This window comes from Lytechinus variegatus, chromosome 2 (genome assembly GCF_018143015.1).
Source record: "Lytechinus variegatus isolate NC3 chromosome 2, Lvar_3.0, whole genome shotgun sequence".
Lineage (NCBI taxonomy): Eukaryota > Metazoa > Echinodermata > Echinoidea > Temnopleuroida > Toxopneustidae > Lytechinus > Lytechinus variegatus.
Window position 1 is genome coordinate 28,093,823 of NC_054741.1, and position 10,493 is coordinate 28,104,315.

General features: G+C 34.6%; 1 protein-coding gene across 1 annotated transcript in view; it reads right to left on the minus strand.

Moving 5' to 3' along the window:
* Window positions 1–6,672, minus strand: part of LOC121407748 (coiled-coil domain-containing protein 102A-like) — a 50,887-nt gene extending 44,215 nt beyond the window's left edge. Inside the window, exon 1 of the mRNA XM_041598939.1 lies at window positions 6,008–6,672. The gene's annotated coding sequence lies outside the window, so the exon portion shown is untranslated. The remainder of the gene's footprint in view (window positions 1–6,007) is intronic.
* Between the last annotated feature and the right edge of the window lie 3,821 nt (window positions 6,673–10,493).

A 10,493-nucleotide genomic window follows, 5' to 3' on the forward strand; every position in this document is an offset into this window, starting at 1 on the left:
CAAGTCCTTTCATGAAACGCTCCTCAGGACTGTATCTCTGGTAAAGAGGAAGTGCAAAATATTTTTGTACAAGTACATATTTTATGACTGGATAATTTATTTACACAAATTCATTTATATTCATTTACTTACTAATACTAACTTACCTATTTAAGAAATTCATTTCATTTTTCCAGTTTACTTACTTACTTTATTTAGTTTGATATTTTCTTACTGATTTTTTCCATTAATCTCTTTGGGGTGGGGGAGGGGAGGTACAGTATAAAGCCTGTAAGATTCCTACTACATCAAGGTAATTTTGATCATCAAAAGGAATTGACAGTATAAAGTAATGAATGACCTTACTGGTCCCCAGAATATCATAAGCCAACTGCAGTTATCAATCGGCCAACATGTTCAATGCTATTGCTACAATTTGACAAAAATAAGGGTGGGGGATATTATTGGGCTCATACTTTGGCAGTTCATAGTCCAGCCACTTGTAAAGTAAAATCATTCAAAACTTTTATTATCAACATTTTCTGAAACACCCCCAGGAAACAGAGCAAAAAAATATAATGTATCCCATGACATCAAGCATGACACTAATGCAAGTAAAAAAAAGAGTCCCCTCATAAGATAAAGCATGCTCAAACATGGCATTGGTAGAATACTAAAATACTAACAAGAAATTATGTGCAATCTTGTTGCATTGCCAAATACAGAGTGAAGACCCATTTTCAAGGGCACTAGATTGGTGCTCGTCAATCCAATTTTGAGAGAGAGAGTATGAAGGATGATGTCATCTCTGACATCATATGGATTTCACTTCACACGAAAATAAACAGAGCGAGGACAATATATTGATCTGAAAGAGTCACCTTCTGATTTGATGGATTGAGAGGATTTTCTTGCACCAGTCTTACTTTCAGTTAATTATCGCTATAAGGAAAACTTCAGATTGAAACAAAGTAAAAGTACATAATGAATGCCATACAACTTGCTTACAAAAAATTATTTATTGAATTAAAACAGATTTTTAAAATCTGTAAATTAAACAAATGTGAAGTACAATGCATTTGCTTTAAACAGAAAACATTCAAACAGGACATTTACATATAAGAAACAATAGCAAGAAAATATGTACACCAAACCCACTCAGATTTGTTAAAATTCATTTTCCTGTTCAAATTCTGTTGAAATCCATGGTAAAGAGTAAAGATCTAATTAGACTGTTTGAACTTTGCTTGACATTAATATCGGAAATTATCAAATTTCTGTCTAGAACTTTTGTAAGTGTAGTCGCATATAGTAGCCATTTAATCTGTTTAACTGTTGATTCTTGGTGAAAATATGAATATATTTCACATCCTGTGACTTTTCTCCAACTCAAAGATGTTTTGAATTTTCTTCGAAAATGGCAATTTAGGCACTTATCTTGAAAATTCAGTGATTGAATATCTTCAAAGAGATTTTTTTTTAAGCAAAATATCCAGACATTCACTAATATCACCAAAATTAGCATGCTGTTCTTTTTAAAAGAGACCAAAACCCAAGAAGAGAAGCAATCTTATTGGATAGAATAAAATGAGAGGAAATATTTAAAACAAGTTTCATCAAAATCGGTTCTATTACAAGCAAGTTATGGAAATTTGAAAAGTCTTGTTGTACTTTCTATGGGGATCCTCAAATTGGCAAACATGCTTCAAAATGGCTAATTTTCCCACGACATATGTTATGCTCAGAATGAAGCAATAGGCAATTTTCAAGAAAATTGGGAAAATTATGTACAAAACAAATGGAGAGTTGTCCACAAAATCAGCCATTTTAAAGCATGTTTTCCAATTTGAGGATCTCCATAGAAAGCACAACAAGACTTTTTAAAGGTCAAGAACTTGCTTATTTTACAACCGATTTTGGTGAAACTTATTTTAATTTGTTCTTCTCATTTTACTCTTTCCAATAAGATTGCTTCTAATCTTGGGTTTTGGTTTCCTTTAATGACATTACAATGTCAAACTTGTGCATTACCAACATGCGCATTTGCATGTATCAAAGTGAATAAATCACTCTAGATATGATCTCAGTTAATTTATAATGTCCGAAGATATTAGGTGTGGACTTTAAATCACTGATTTTGAGACTGATGGAAGCATGGAAAAGGAGTGAACAGTGTCCTAACACTGGATTATACATGTAGATGTCATAGATTCTTGTATATATGTACGGTGGGATATAACGGCTAGACCTAGTGTGCCTTCTTTCTACTATCCATCGCATTTGATTCTTTTCTGGCGGGACAGAAAACCTTATTTATTAATGAGTTGATAACTCAACTTTCCCCCAAACTGCGGATGTCAACGCAAGCGTCTGAACAGCTCTGAATCTTTTATTACCATTTAAGAAATGGAGTGAGGCACGTCACCATTGTAGCGCAAAAAACTCTACTAAAAGGCACTCGTCATCCCCGACCATTTGCCATACAACAAAAGGTAGAGGATGGGACTAGTGGTACGTGAGGCGTAGATCTAACAATTCTCTTTGAAAAATTAAAAGTAAGAGAGATTGACTTACCAGTCTTTCCACCCGAACCAAATGTTGATCTTCTTTCCGTTGTTGCTTTGATGTAAGCTGGAATCGATGTTATGTTGTCATTTATTTGAAGGCTCTTCGAGAAATCGTTGGAATGTATGCGGAAATTTGTCATGGTCTTCAGCAGCGCATTGACTTCTACGGAAAGGATGCATCACGCCCTCTTGTGCTAAATTAAAGAAAGCTAACGGAAGCGACCACACCACTGACATCTACAGAGCTGTATAAAACTGCTTCTCTCCACAGATACCTGTTTCCGGTCATGCTTCTATTTCGGATCTTCTTCTTCTTTCCTTGGTTGGCAACCAGTCAGGATTGACTATTTTTGCCACAGCTTTTGTTAATTTTCAGTAGCTTATTATATATTTTTTCCATTCCTTTTTTCCTTCTCTCTCTAATTCTTTTTTTTTCTTTTTTTCTTCCTTTCCTTTTCGCCTTGTTATTTTCTTTGTCTTTTTTTTTTCTTTTTCATGTTATATTTTTTTTGTGTCTTTTCTTTTTGTCTTCTCTTTTCTTTTTTTGTCTTTTTTCTTTCTTTTCTTTTTTTCTTCTTCTGTTTTCTTTGCTTTTCTTCTTATATTTCTTCTTTTTTCTCTTTTTTTTAAATTCTTTTTCTTTTTCTTTGAGATCCAGCGATAGTATTCTCTTTCTCCCCTGACACACGATATTTTTTAAATTATAGTTGTTGTAGCGCCATCAGCTTAGTTTATTCTATAATTAACTGTATCTTGTCGTATGGTGAAAGGAAATATGATGCCTTTTTTTTTGGGGGGGGGGTTATTGCTTCTTCTCTTGACCCCTCTCTTTTTGTTGAGTACTATCATTGTAAGGGTCATTTGGGTTTTTCTATTATTTTTCATATTGTTGTTGGTGTTGTTGAATATTAGTTTTCATCAATGTAAGCCCCCAGTTTACCACCCTGGAATTAATATGGGTGAAGGGTTTATATGAAATATGAAAAGAATGAAGGGGCAAAGAGCTCAAGTGATAAAACAGAACATAATTACGTTTCATGTCTTTTTTATTGAGTTTCTTTTATTTATCCCCTTGAAAGCCATAGAACAGATTTGTTTTGCATTAATTTTATGGGATAATTTGTAAGAAAAAAAATTCATTTGATTGTAATTTTTTTTTTCATTTAACTGAAGCAATTTTTTTTACTGTTTTTATTATAGCAAATTGTAATTCTTTATGTTTGGATTTGAAATAAATAACATTAACTTGAAACTTCCCCGCCCTCCCCCTTTAATATTTGGATCTGCCCCTAAATAGGCCTTTGTGGTAAGATATCTTTTATTCCATTTATTTTTTAATGAAAATCCTATAGGTGTGGCTTTTAAGTCAATTTGTATCGATCCGAAACAAAATTGCAAATTTGTCTTGATTGAGGCTATCAAGACTTCCTTACCAATATGCATTACGAGCAAAGTTTTGTCGAAACCTTGATTGGTCAGCGGTCCAAACGGGTTGATGAGTCTTGATGGTTCGTGAGATCTTTTTTCTTTTTCGATTTGTCACTGTCGAACACCATAGACGTAATGGAGGCATGTGGATGAGGTTCACGTAGAGAAATCGGTGAGTTTTTATTCATTTTTTTATATTGTATTGATGACTTTAATGTCATTTTGTCAGAATAACATTTTGATGCAATGAATCAGTTCAATTATGAACTGATTTGCGATGATTTGGGAAATAGATTTAGGTAAAATAAGCGATGAAAATTTTTACAATAGACCAGTTCGTAGTTAACTTCATGGACAATTTTGGTCAAATGACCTTTCATTTCTTTCATTATGATAGGCAGATTTCAAAGCAAGATATTACGTAAGCATGCCTTGCATAGCAGGGTGAAGAAATTGAATAGACCAGGTGACTAGAATAGCACACCAATGAACACTTTATGAAGGTATTTGTTGCTTTCCTACTTTGAATGCATATCATAGCATGTTGCACAATGTACTTGGCAAACTGAAATACCAGTCGTTCGTGGACGCCTTGTTGTTGTTTTTTTTTATGTAAATGAAAATTCAATTCAAAAGAATATATGAATAATCAAGACATCGATGTTGGTGCTTATCTCATTAGATTTTAAACCACCATGGCACTTTAGTACAAATGACCTTCCTCTGATCATGCGCAGAATCTTTTGATCATGCGCAGAAAGGAACTACGAACTGGCTTATTGGAAGGCATACAGCCGAGAACGAGGTTATATTATTATAACCTCGTTCGTAGGATGAGTGCTAAAAGGATGTAAATTCGCATAACAAAAAATAGACTCTCTCCTCTTTAAGGTATCCTAAATCAAAGATGGAAAATAAATTCAAAGATGCAATTAAATGTTTCCAAATTGGTATTAAAGTTTTCACATTGTGACCATCTTTCGCATTATGAGCGAAACAACGGCAAGAAGATCAATGCCATAACAGTGAAACTGAGAATTTGTGATGATTTCGGGGCAAAATGGCAGTGCCAGCCCACTGCATAACATATGACCATAGACTGATAGAGCTAATATACATGTAGCTCCATGATATGAACAAAACTAAAGCTTTGGTCTCTGACTCCGCTGGGCTCCGTGCACTCACCAATTACAGAGACTGAAGTTCTAACTCGATCTTTACAGGGACTCAATGGGTGATTTCAAGTACACCAGCTACAACACCATACTTGAAATCACGCTGGTGTTGGGGTTGACCTCGGAAAATATGACGTATTTCCGGCAGTTTGTGTTGAGCTCTGGTGTTGAATGTCATCTGCTGAATTGAGCATTACAGCTGGTGTTGACGATGTACAGTGTACGTGCAATTTCCCTATTCACCAACACCAACCCCGAGGGATTGGGAAAATCGTAATTTCAAGTTTGGTGTTGGTGTTGATGAACTGTAGTTCATGAACAGGAGGCGAACACGATGAAACACCCCTGTAAAATTATCTATTACAGTAAAGATGATTGCAAATCATTAGACTTTTACACATTTTAATGAAAAATTATATTTATGCTTTCTGATTATTGCAGAGGCATGTCTGAATAGGATATCAATAACGCGATCGGTATTGCTCCCTGAACTCAACTCGATGTTGGGGCTCAGTTCAGCAGCCTTTTCACGCTCTCAACACCAACACCGAACACCGTACTTGAAATCACCCAATGGCCATGTTTAAGTTTGGATAAAACAGGGAAGTGGGAGTTGTGCGACAGCTGAATTTGAAGTATTAGTAAGTCATTGTTACTAATGTTAGTCAGTTTTTTTCCTCTTATTTTTATTTATGGCATTTTTTCCCTGTTTTGCCTTTGGTGCATTTCAGGCCAAAATGGAATAATCTTTATTTTGGTCCAGTTCTTTTTATATACCGTATTTAGGCCTAGGCCCTATATGAAATAAAGACAAGAATCGATATTAGAAATTCTGGTATCATGGATACTAATACTTACCAAATAATTGGAACTTGAAGTTGAATGAAGTTCTGGCAACACAGTCGCGAGATCAAGACGAAAGGCTGAGCCTGAAGTGACGTTACCAATAATTCATAACATTAACAAATAATGCCGTCTTTTGATGTTGACATGTTATTGTTGTGTGGTATGAGCCGAGCGCGAGTCTCATTCTGTCAATCATCTGACCTGTGTTTCTTAATAGGAGGAAACATGAACAGTTCCAAGCTTCAGCAGAAGTCTATCTCCAATCAACGACCCACTAACGACACTGTGTACTATAGTCTATACTGCTACAAATACAAGCTAGCTGATTTCGCCTACACAGGCGCGCCGGTATACGGTACCGTACCGTACGTAGATCTACCACAGGCGGCTGCACTCGGACGAAGCCTTGTATCAGTCTCGCTAGAAACAGCAAGCAAGCGAATGGAGAATCCGGCAGCTTGTTGATCATGCTTATTTTTTATGTGCAAGGTGATGATGAAAGCGAGCTAGAAAAGTCACCCGATGAAACCGCAAGCTGTCGCTCTTTACGTTTGAATTTTGAATGGCGTTGACCGTATATGACTGTTTCATTTTTGTTTTATAAAAAGTCATATCATTGAGAGAAATACAATTCTCTCTCTTTTTTGTAGTATACAAGAGATATATAATATAATTGATCAAAAGTGTTTATCTAGAAGAATGAAATTTACCCAGCAGGTCAAAGTATTTAACGAATTATTCAGTTTCAGTTTTTGTTTCTTGTATGAGTCTTTGCTTGCAGACCATTTATTAGCAGGAGATCAATTTATACAATAGGTCAGTTCATGAAACAATAACAATATTATTCCAACAATAATTGGCAATGGTAATGGTGTTATACCCCCCCCCCGGCCCCCCAGCATCGTCCCAATGTTCGATCCCTTCTCCTGTCTACATAACTTCAATTTCAAAGGTCTGGGGCTCCTTTTTTTTATAAGATTTAATTTTTTTCATCACAATGTATTAATGTTTATAAAAAAAAATTCTTTATTCATTGTTGTGATTCTCACGATGCTTCAACTCTTAATGTTCCCCCTTTTCCCCTATACAGAGTTATCAATAGACAGAGTGGCGACACGCGCACTGAAAACATGATACGCGCGGTCAAAGGTCAGCCATGGGGGGCTGATTAGTTCCCCTGCGCACATTTGGCAATCATCACTATTTTTATTCCCGTTTTTATTATTCCTTTAATTGATTTTCGGCAAACTAGCCTAGGTCCGGAAGAAATAATAATCGAGTCTAAAAGTAATTTCTCCTCTTTGATTTAGAGCTTGATGATGGATCCCCTTTAACATTTTGGTTTAATTGTCTGGCAATATTTATTAAAGCTCAATTCCGTTTTTTTTATTGAAAATTAATTTGAAGAATTATACAAGTTTGATCCACTCAATTTATAAATAAAAAATGGACAACAAAAAATAGGCAACAATATGGGAATACAACAAATTAACAAGGTGATGCCGAAGACATAATGGAGTGGAAAACTTGAGGGAGGGGCAGGGCAGTTTTCTACTTCTGAAACACTACACTGAAATTTGTAATCACAACGCCGGTATCGTACCGGGATAATAAACAAGAAGCAAAATATAAGTGATCACACAAAATATATAGGAAAAACATATATTTTGACGATATATGTTTTTATTTAAAGTTAGAATTTAATATAGTTCCCTGAAAAATGTGGGCTATATAATTATTTGCGCTGATTTAGGGGTCGGGCCCATACAGGTGGCAACTCCTAGCTACAATATTTTCACTGACTGTCAATCAATTAGAAATAGGAGCATTGTACTCATATCGAATTTCATGTCTTAAAATGAACTCGAATAATTTCAACAGTATGAATATTAGAATTTAATCAAGATGTCAAAGGCTTTGTAATCGGATCGGCCGGCAAACTTGTCCTTTTTATGTCACTTAAAAATTAACCATTTATCTTTCTGTTTTGTATAACGAAAAGGGGAGTCTTATACCTTGGTCACATTTGTTCTACGGCGGCCGTACTGCGAGTCGAAAACAGTCGTTTTATTCATTTTTATTCAAACCACCTACTAGCTGGTACCAAAATAAAATGTTAAAACGGCTGTTTTCGACTCGCCGTACGGCCGCCGTAGAACAAATGTGACCAAGGTATGAGTGATGAATTATTTCTTAATTTATTGTTGTTTTCTTTAGTATTATCATTATTATGACTATCATCATTGTCACTATTAATAATTATCATTGAAATCATTATTTTTATTATGATCATCATTGCCATCGTTATAATTACTATTATTATCAGGGCGGCGAACATCATACTTTCTTTCTCTTTTCTTTTTTTAACTAAAATAGTTGAGGCGGTTTTTGCCACCCCCCCCCCCCCCTTCCTGGCGATGCCCTTGATAAGCACTATCATCTTTTTAATAGGGGGCAAAGGATCTAAGCGTTATATAAACTTTTTATCAAACGAAAAATAGGGGGTATAATGAGAGTGCCAATACCCATACAATAGTACAAATTCCCTTCGATTTTCTCTTCTTCGTTTGATTTTTTTTTTTAAATGTAGAGGGTGGTCGCCTTTCAACCCGTTGCGCCTGAACATCATTATAATATCTTGTACATATCTGAAGAAATGTGATTTAGAGTTGTTTCCATCTTAGGCTTATTCTGAAATGATCATCTATTTAAATGCTGATTATTTTCCTCTTATTTTCGGAACTTTTCGATCTTCTTAGTAAAAACAATTTCACTTGATTTTAAATTTGCGGATTGACAATAATTGTCACATTAAAAAAATATATTTACCTCCATTTCCTCTCATTGGTTTAATCTGACAATTCTCCTGGCAAATGGTGGAAATTGTCAATAATCTTTTAGTTGTAAATGTACATGTTTATCAGTACTACCCCTCCCTTTATCACTCTCTTTGCCTCTCTCATCTCTGGGTCTCTCTCTTCCTCTCTCTCTCTCTCTTTCATTCTCCGATGTATACCTTCTAAACTTTTATAAAGACGCTTGTAATGCATGTTTAAGATGGAGAGCCTATAGCTATAGCAAGATCAAGGACAAATATTGAAAATGAGGGAGAAAACAACCAGACTGCTTAACCCATAGGCGGATCTCATTGGCGGAGCAAAAAAAGGGGGGGAAGAAAAAAAGGAAAAGGGAAAAGAGAGGAAGGAGGGGGGGGAGGGAAGCGAGTGAATAAAATAATGTGAGGGGAAGAGTTGGAAAATACCCCCAAAAGTATCTTTCATATCACAATATATTGCATGTTTGATGTCTGTGATACATATCTTGTTCAATATGCTGATACGGAGCTTAAAATATCAAAATTTTTAAAATTAATATAATACAAAACATATTTCAGCTCGGACATCGAGCTTTCATTATTTTCTTTGATTTAAAAAATTTATTTCTGGGAAATCAATGAAAAATTTAAGTCCTAGCTCTCTTTGATACTTCCATTTTTTTTAAATCCACAAGAGCTTAAATCATTCTGTATAGTTTAATTGATTTACATAAATTGCATAATTGGTAGAAAAAACTTTACAAACGATTTAAAACGTTTTAAAACAAATTTTTTTATAAAAACCTTTTTTTTATTACAACCCTTGATGAATTGTTAATAAAATATTAACTCATGCATCCTATTCATACTTACAAAAGTGCTTTAAATGTCAAGTTTTCAAGCCTTGACATCAACAAATTTCGCACTCTCATTGGGCTTATTAATTAATAAATAAAACGATAAAATTTTCGAGAATTCTTGATAATTCAATAAATTTTTTATAATGGAATATTGGCACATTTCACTTGGCGTTTAGGAAGAGGAATAGAAAGATGACCATTTTCATATGATGACAAAGTGTCCTTAGAATTTCCCAGTCCTAGGTTAAAATATTTCAAGAAATATCAGCTCTCGCTTCACTTTCGCATCATCTGTTACATGCATTCCATATCCACTTTACAATTTTCATTTTCAGTGCTTGTAATAGAGCTTCAATGAACATTTTTCAGATCAGAATATCAAAATTTTTAATGTAGGAAGAGACCTAATTACCCATCTTCATGGTTTACAAAACATGAATAGAGAGTCCCGTTTTTAGGTCTACATGTAAGTCTCAATTTTTCCGCTCGCATTGTTTAATTATTCTGTTCATGACTACAAAATTAGAATTTCCTTTTTTTAGGTCGAAATGTCAAAAATTTTCAGCACGCGCTTCTCGCTTGCATTATTTGATTGATCTAATATGTATCGTCGTCATGACTAACTGCAAACAGTCCTTAAACAGGTCCCTTTTCGATCAGGCCAGAACGAATATCAAAAAATTACTATTTATTCATGAATTATTTAGCTACATACGCATTTTGTTCAGGATCACAAATTACCCCAAAATGTTCATTTTTCAGGAAAATCTATATGAAATTTTTGAAAATTTTAGATCGAGCTTTGTGCTCGCAATAGTTTAAA